The sequence below is a fragment of the Myotis nattereri genome (assembly GCF_964212035.1).
Source record: "Myotis nattereri genome assembly, chromosome: 2".
NCBI lineage: Eukaryota > Metazoa > Chordata > Mammalia > Chiroptera > Vespertilionidae > Myotis > Myotis nattereri.
The window spans coordinates 7,147,582-7,154,288 of NC_138076.1; positions in this window are offsets into that span (position 1 = coordinate 7,147,582).

Below are 6,707 nucleotides of genomic sequence, written 5' to 3' on the forward strand. Positions count from 1 at the left end.
CCATGTCCATGTCCACTGGCTGGCCTGCCAGCTCAGCAGTGTGCACGTGGCAGGGGACTCTCCCATGGCCCACTTCAGGAAAACACTAAATACACGCCCACACATTATCACTGGGAAGAAGAATACCAAATAATAATAATAAATACTGCCTGAGAGCAGGCTGGCTGTTTCTGTGATCCTGGCACTAAGTGCTTAATTGAAACACTTGATTAGAGCGATAGTCGGGGCCTGGTGGGCTCTCAGCCCAGAGACCTCTCGACCCACAAGGAGACCAGGGCTTGGCTGTGCAGCTCCGGGCCAGCCGGCAGGCCAGAGCTGTGGTTTTAGTCTGGGAAGGCAGGTCCGTCACACTGGCTTTGTGGTGACAACCTCCACTTGATCACATGTTGATCCAGCGAGAATCAGGTCACTCCGCCTGGCAAACTGGTCTATTTGTTTTCTCATCAAATTAGAGTTGAACAGGCTCAGCCTGGGGAAATGCAGGGAAATGCATGTGAATTCCTACTCTCCTTTCCCACCGTGCTCTCTTCCAAAGCGGTGTCTGCACAACTGCGCAGAAACCCTGGCGGGAACCACTGTGCTTTAGGAGTGAGTGCTCTGGGCTGTCCTGCTGCCGCTCCCTGTGAAAGCCGCATTCATCTGATGACGGTCCCCACGCATGACCAGGTAGTCGCATGGGTGTTAAGTGCCAGACCCGAACCTAAGCCCAACACCTGACTATACACACCTGCAGTCCACCCCGGTCCCAAGCACTTCCAAGGATGAGGGGGGATGCTGCCTTTGACGTACAGTGGGGTCTTAACTTACGAGTTTAATTCGTTCCAAGACCAAGCTCGTTAAGGAGCTCGCTAACTCAATTTACTCTATCAACTCAATGCAAAAAATCGGCCGAGAGACAGCTGGTCTCTCAAAAAACTCGTTAGTCGGGACACTCGTAAGTCAAGGCCCCACTGTAGCATCTTCCCTTCTCCTTTTGTCCGCCTGCTCCCAAGGGAGGCTGCTTTTCTCACAGGCTGACAGCAAATCGGCAGAGGTGCCTTTGAAATGGGGGACCCCAAATAGGGAGCCTGGAAGGTGCTGGCCTAAATCACATCTGCCGGGAGCAGTGCTGAGAGCAGCTCACCTGCTGTCACTCAGAGGAGGGGGAGGTCCCCTAGGACCAAGAACTGCCCCACCAGCCTAGGAGCCCACCCCGGGAAGCCTTGCAGGGCAGCATAGCCTTCCCCCTTCCACACACACCCGTCTACTCTCCGTCCCTGCAGAGGAGCCAGCCCAATTCCAGCACCCAGCGCGGGAAACGCATCAAGTTCTAGCAGTTGGCGCCAAAGGGACTTAGAGGAGTTTGGGTGAGTTGTCCGCGTTCACCGACACAGCTCCAGCCCAGGCGAGCGGAGACTGCCCATCAGCAAGCACTTCCCATGGCATCCTAGTCTAGGAAGCTCCCGGGACTCTCCTTCCACACCCCGTTCCCTAGGAGCTCCAGGTCTTTCCAGAGCTGCCCTCAGGCAGAACCAGAACCAGCATGTAAAGAGGCCCCCAACCTATTAACAGGGTGTGTCTTCAGGCCCCTCTGCCCGCTGGGATTTCTAGCTCCTCAGCTCCCCCTCGTCCTCCTCCCCATCTTGGATAAGAAAATCTGCAATGCAATGCTAATGACCTCATAACATCTGAAAAGACATCTAAAGCAGCGGTTCTCAATCTTGGCTGCACATTAGAATCACCTGGGGATCTTTTTAAAATCCTGATTTCTGGACCTCATCCTCTGGAAATTCTGTTTCTTTGTTATGGGGTGGGGCCACAACATTAGCAACAAAGAAACAGAATTTCCAGAGGATGAGGCCCAGAAATCAGGATTTTAAAAAGATTCCCAGGTGATTCTAATGTGCAGCCAAGGTTGAGAACCCCTGTTCTAAAGGAAGACCGTTGACCTGCATATATGCCTATGTTGGGCGACTTAGCTAGATTCACTATAAATCGCCCACCTGGCTTGGGTCATCCTACCAAGCCAAGGACAGAAGGAAATCAGCGGTAGTCATTGTTACCCGTTTTCACCAGGGGGAAGCCAGCGAACCAGGGAGGCACTGGGGTTTTCTACCTTCTCATTGAAGCCACATAATCAATAACCTCTCTTGCAAGAGTTCTCATTTGCTCGTCGCCCCCTCTGCACGCAGTAATTACCAGTAACTTTCAGGTAAATTGAGTAAAGCTTTTCATTGTCCAACGGACTTAAAATTCCGTCGTGGAGGAATAGAGTCCTGTGCACTGAGAATGTGCTACACACCGATTCTAAGGCCAGAGTAACATCACTATTCAGTTTAGAGTTAATGGGTTCCACAAAGCAAATTTAATAAATCCTTCGGGGACCTCGGCTGAGGGAAATGAAAATTAGAAGCATAAATTGTGACTTCCAGGGCACGACAATGGCTTGGTTTTGGTCGGGCCTCCCTGCTTCCGGGGTGAGCTGTGAGCCGGCCCTGGCCACGGGCATGCAGCCTGGGTGTAGGGAGGGAAACTGCCCCCTTTCACACGCACGCAGAGATTTCCTGACTCGGCCCACGATGCCTATTTCTGTGCAGCGTAACTCACCGCCTACAACCGCCAGGATATACAAGTGGCCCGCTGGGTCAAAATGAATTCTTCACCATTTTCACAGACTAACTCATCAGTGGGGTGTGAGGGGAGCGCAAATACCCAGGAGTTCAAGTGACAAGTTGTTTACGTGACTGCAAGGCTGAAACGGACCTGCTGGGTGGGAGTCTGCGAGGAGATGTACCCACAGCTCCCTTCCACCTGGTGCTCTTATCACACGGAGATTAATGAGCGTATCAGGGAAGAACCTGCCCTATCCCAGACTTCCACCAAAGCTGATTGCCCAGAGATTCTCCCACAAGGTTCCTGTCTCTACACCCATGATGCCTCTCTGCCTCTGCCTCTCTCTCTCTCTCTCTCTCTCTCTCTCTCTCTCTCTCTCTCTCTCTCTCTACCTTCCTCCCTATCTTCCTCACTCTCTCCCTCCCTCTCTTACTGGATTTACCCTGGGAAACTGTCTTGGCTGCAACTGCTCAGGTGGGGCTCCGTTGGTAGACCAGATGGACTTCAAATCATTAGCTAGGATCTCAGGGAAGGAGAAATGGTCATGGCGGCCAGCATGCAGGGAAGCGGCCCTGGGAGGTGCCACAGGCCACAGCCCCTCACCTAGGCTGGCCCTCCATCGCAGGCGGCCCTCTTGCCTTCCCCTCCAGTCTCCGGGGATCTGGCTCCTGCGGGAATGAAAAGCTGTCCCAACATCAGGAAGCCCAGTGGACAGGGCCTTGAGGACACTTCCTCCCGCTGAAATCCCCAGGAGGCTGCAGGGCAGGCAGGACCTGGGACCAGCGGCCCTCCAGGTCACCTGGGCATCCCAGGCACTTTCGGGAAGGGCTCTAGCGCCCCCTGGTGGGGAGCATCCTTGGAGAAGCAGCAGTGGCAACTCCAGGGACCTAAACCCAAGACACCACCCTCTGTGCCTCTCCCTGGCCAGGGCAGTCCCAACCAGCCTCCCTTTTCCCATCTTTGTTCTGCCACAGAGTTTCCACATAAAACGATTGCTTCTGCTCCGTGTGCCACCTCAGGCCTGATCCTTGCAAAAATGAAATAAAAAAGCTCTCCCATAAGATGTCCCTTCACGTCCAGTGGAAACTGTCAATGTTCCTGCGCTCGGCAGATCAAAACCAGGCCCTTCCTCCCCGGGAGTGTCGGCGGGCAACTGGGGTTCTGCAGCCCCCAAAAACAGCCATTGCTGAGCCATCACACAGTTTCCCGTTTGCTTTTCATGTCTGAACAGTCCTGTCGCTCAGAGGAATTTCCCAGAAAGGCAGGTCGCTGGCACGCAGGATGGCGCTTTCTTCCTGAGGGAGCCAGTCTCCTGGGGAGTGGCAGCCTGGGAAAGGGGGTGCCCTGCTGACTCTCGGGCAGCTTGGGTCTGAGCAGGCCTGTCCCCTCTCCCTCCCCCCACTGCCCAGCCCTGCAGCGGCCACGGGGGGAGAGAATCGGGGATTCGACCTCAGGGCCCCACGCTGTCACCCAGAGAAGGCAATGGGTGTCCCCTGGCAGGGCAGCCTGAAGGGTGGCCATCCAGAAGCAGTCCATGGCCGGAGCCCACTGTCACCGTGGGAGGGCTGTGGGGACCCAACGCGGAGCCCCCTTTTTTCCTACCCGAGTTTTCACGGGACTAAGAGGACGAGAGTGGGCACATTAAAGCCAAAATGTCACCTTGGACAAAGACCGAGTTGGAGAATGGAGCTTCATGTCAGGGGGCGGACAGATGGCGCCCACTCCCCTGGCAGTGCTGTCCCCACCCCCGGCAGCCCTCCTGGTGGCCCTATCTCCGCAGGAGCCCAGTGCCCTGTTCATTCATTCTTTCCAATTCCCAGTGAGGGCAGTTCGTCGCCCTCTCCCAGGGGCTGAGTGCTGGGGAGAGAGGCCGGGCAAGGATTCACACACACACACATGTGCACACACAAACCCTAGGAGCCTTCAGGAAGCAGCGGGACTTAGCACATGGCACCAGATCCCAGACCCTCGGTCCCCCGATGTTGCCGCCAGGAACCTGTGGCCTCAGCTGGGCGGCTTCATCTCCCTGGGCCTCTGCCCAGCCCTCCGTGTCTGACACGGTGTCTGCATTTGGCGACTGCCCTGGAAACTACTCCTAAAACACGAGTTCTCAACCCCATAAGCAGAGCCCAGCCCTCCAGACGAGGAGGCCCCTTTCACACACCTGCCCCCACACCTGGAGCCCCGACCCCTCACCCCCCCTGCATGGAGGAGCCCGCTTGTGTGTGGGGAGCACGCTGGGCCGGGGCTCCTGGAGCAATTACTCCCATCACTCGGCCGCTTGTTCAGCTGGGGGCGCAGACCCGCCTCCCTCTTGTCAATCAGCGGGAAGCAGGACCAGCCTCGCCACAACGCAGCTCTTCCCGCGGCCTCCCCTCCGCCAATTAGTGTGGAGTTAATCACGCAGAGCCACGGAGCCATTCCCGGGAGGGCGAGCTGGGAGAAGCCGGAGCCGCTGTGAGACCTGCTCATTAGCCCAGCTCCAGACCCAAGCCGGTGGCCACCTGGGGCTCTGCCCCTGAGCCCGCCCTTCCCATCCTCCCAGGCCCGGGAAGTGAGTGAGAGTGAGTGTGAGTGTGTGTGTGTGGCAAAGAGAGAAGAAAACACTGGAGAAAAGAGCCCACGCTGATTTTAGGGTCACACCCAACCTCCTTTCTCGCCGCCCAAGGCTGCCGTCATTAAACCAGCTGCCTTAGCCCCTGCAGGGGAGGTGCTGAGGGGCAAACATGGGGTAACACATGGTGGCTTGGGGACCCCCTTACCCGGGTGGGGACAGCTCCTTCCCCCCTGCTCCCTCCCGACAGTGGTGGTCCTGAGGGGGCCTGTCCACAGGAAAAGCCTCCGTGATGGTCTCATCGCTGACAGCAGAGGCCCCGTGACCAGGGACACCCTGGGTGGCGAGGCTTCCTGCCTGGGGTTCGGGTGTCTGTCTCCACAGGGAGCCGAGGGGCCTGCAGAACCCCGGTCCCGTGGTCCTCACTGGTTCGCAGCTGTGGGCCTCCAGGCCGATTGGACCTCCCACGGAACCACAGACAGGCCCAGCTGCTGGGACTGAAGGAGGCGCTGGGAAGGTCCCAGAAGGACCCCAGGCTTCGAGGATTTCACGTCTAGTCGGCAGGCAGACATGGGTTCTTTGCGGTCCTTTCTAAACAGGGTGCCATTGCTGTGCGTGGACAGGAGACCCCCATGCTCCCCGGGAGTCAGGCGGGCTTCCTGAAGGAGGTGGCGCTGAGCTGGGGCTGAGCTGGAACTGGGGGCCCCCAGCAGTGGCCAGGGCCTGGGTCTCCCCACTCCGCCACTGGAAGGAGTGACTTCATGTCTGTCTCTGTGGCTGATGCCCTTTTTGTAAACTAAGGATGATGGTTCCATGGGGGCCATTGTGAGGGTCAGTGAATTAGAAGCTGGGACAGCGCCCACCGAGGCTCAGGGCGTGGTCAGTGTAGAGCCCTGGCCTGTGGTCCCACCACGGTGCAGCCTGTGCCCCCCGCACAGGGGCGCCACGCAGGGCAGAACCCCAGTCTACGGGCGGGCACCGTGGGCACTCGCTGGGGGTGGGGCGGGATGCAGGTCCCCCCGGGGCGCGGGTCCAGGTGGCCCGTGGGCTTCCCACGAGGCGTTCCCCCCTCCAGGCGAGGACCTGGCCAGGCCAGTGGCGGGAGCCGAGTGCCGCCAACTGCAAAACCCACGCGCTCCCACTCACCTTGCCGCACCCACGTCGGGCTCCAGGTCGGGTCCCGGGCCGCACAACACTTCAGATCCCAGGCGATTTGCTCTCCGGCCTCTCCGGCCAGGACGCGCTGGACACTGCCTGAATCCGAGGACGCGGGCCCTCCCCATCTCCCAGGCCACCTCCTCCCTCACACCTGGGCCTTCACACGTGCCGCACCCCCTGCCTGGCTGGGGCTCTGCCACCTCGCCGGGCCCCCCTGGACTGGCACCTGCGTGGCGGCCCGTGGCCAGCCCGGCCCGGCCCAGCAGCGAGCAGGTGCAGCTCCTTGGCCCCACGAGGCAGTGCCGCCCGGGGTTGGGCGGGGTTAGACCGCCCCACGGGGGCTGGGGCCCAATCACACGAAATCCTAAGCCGCTGTGGTTCTGCGAAGCATCCGGAAGTTTTA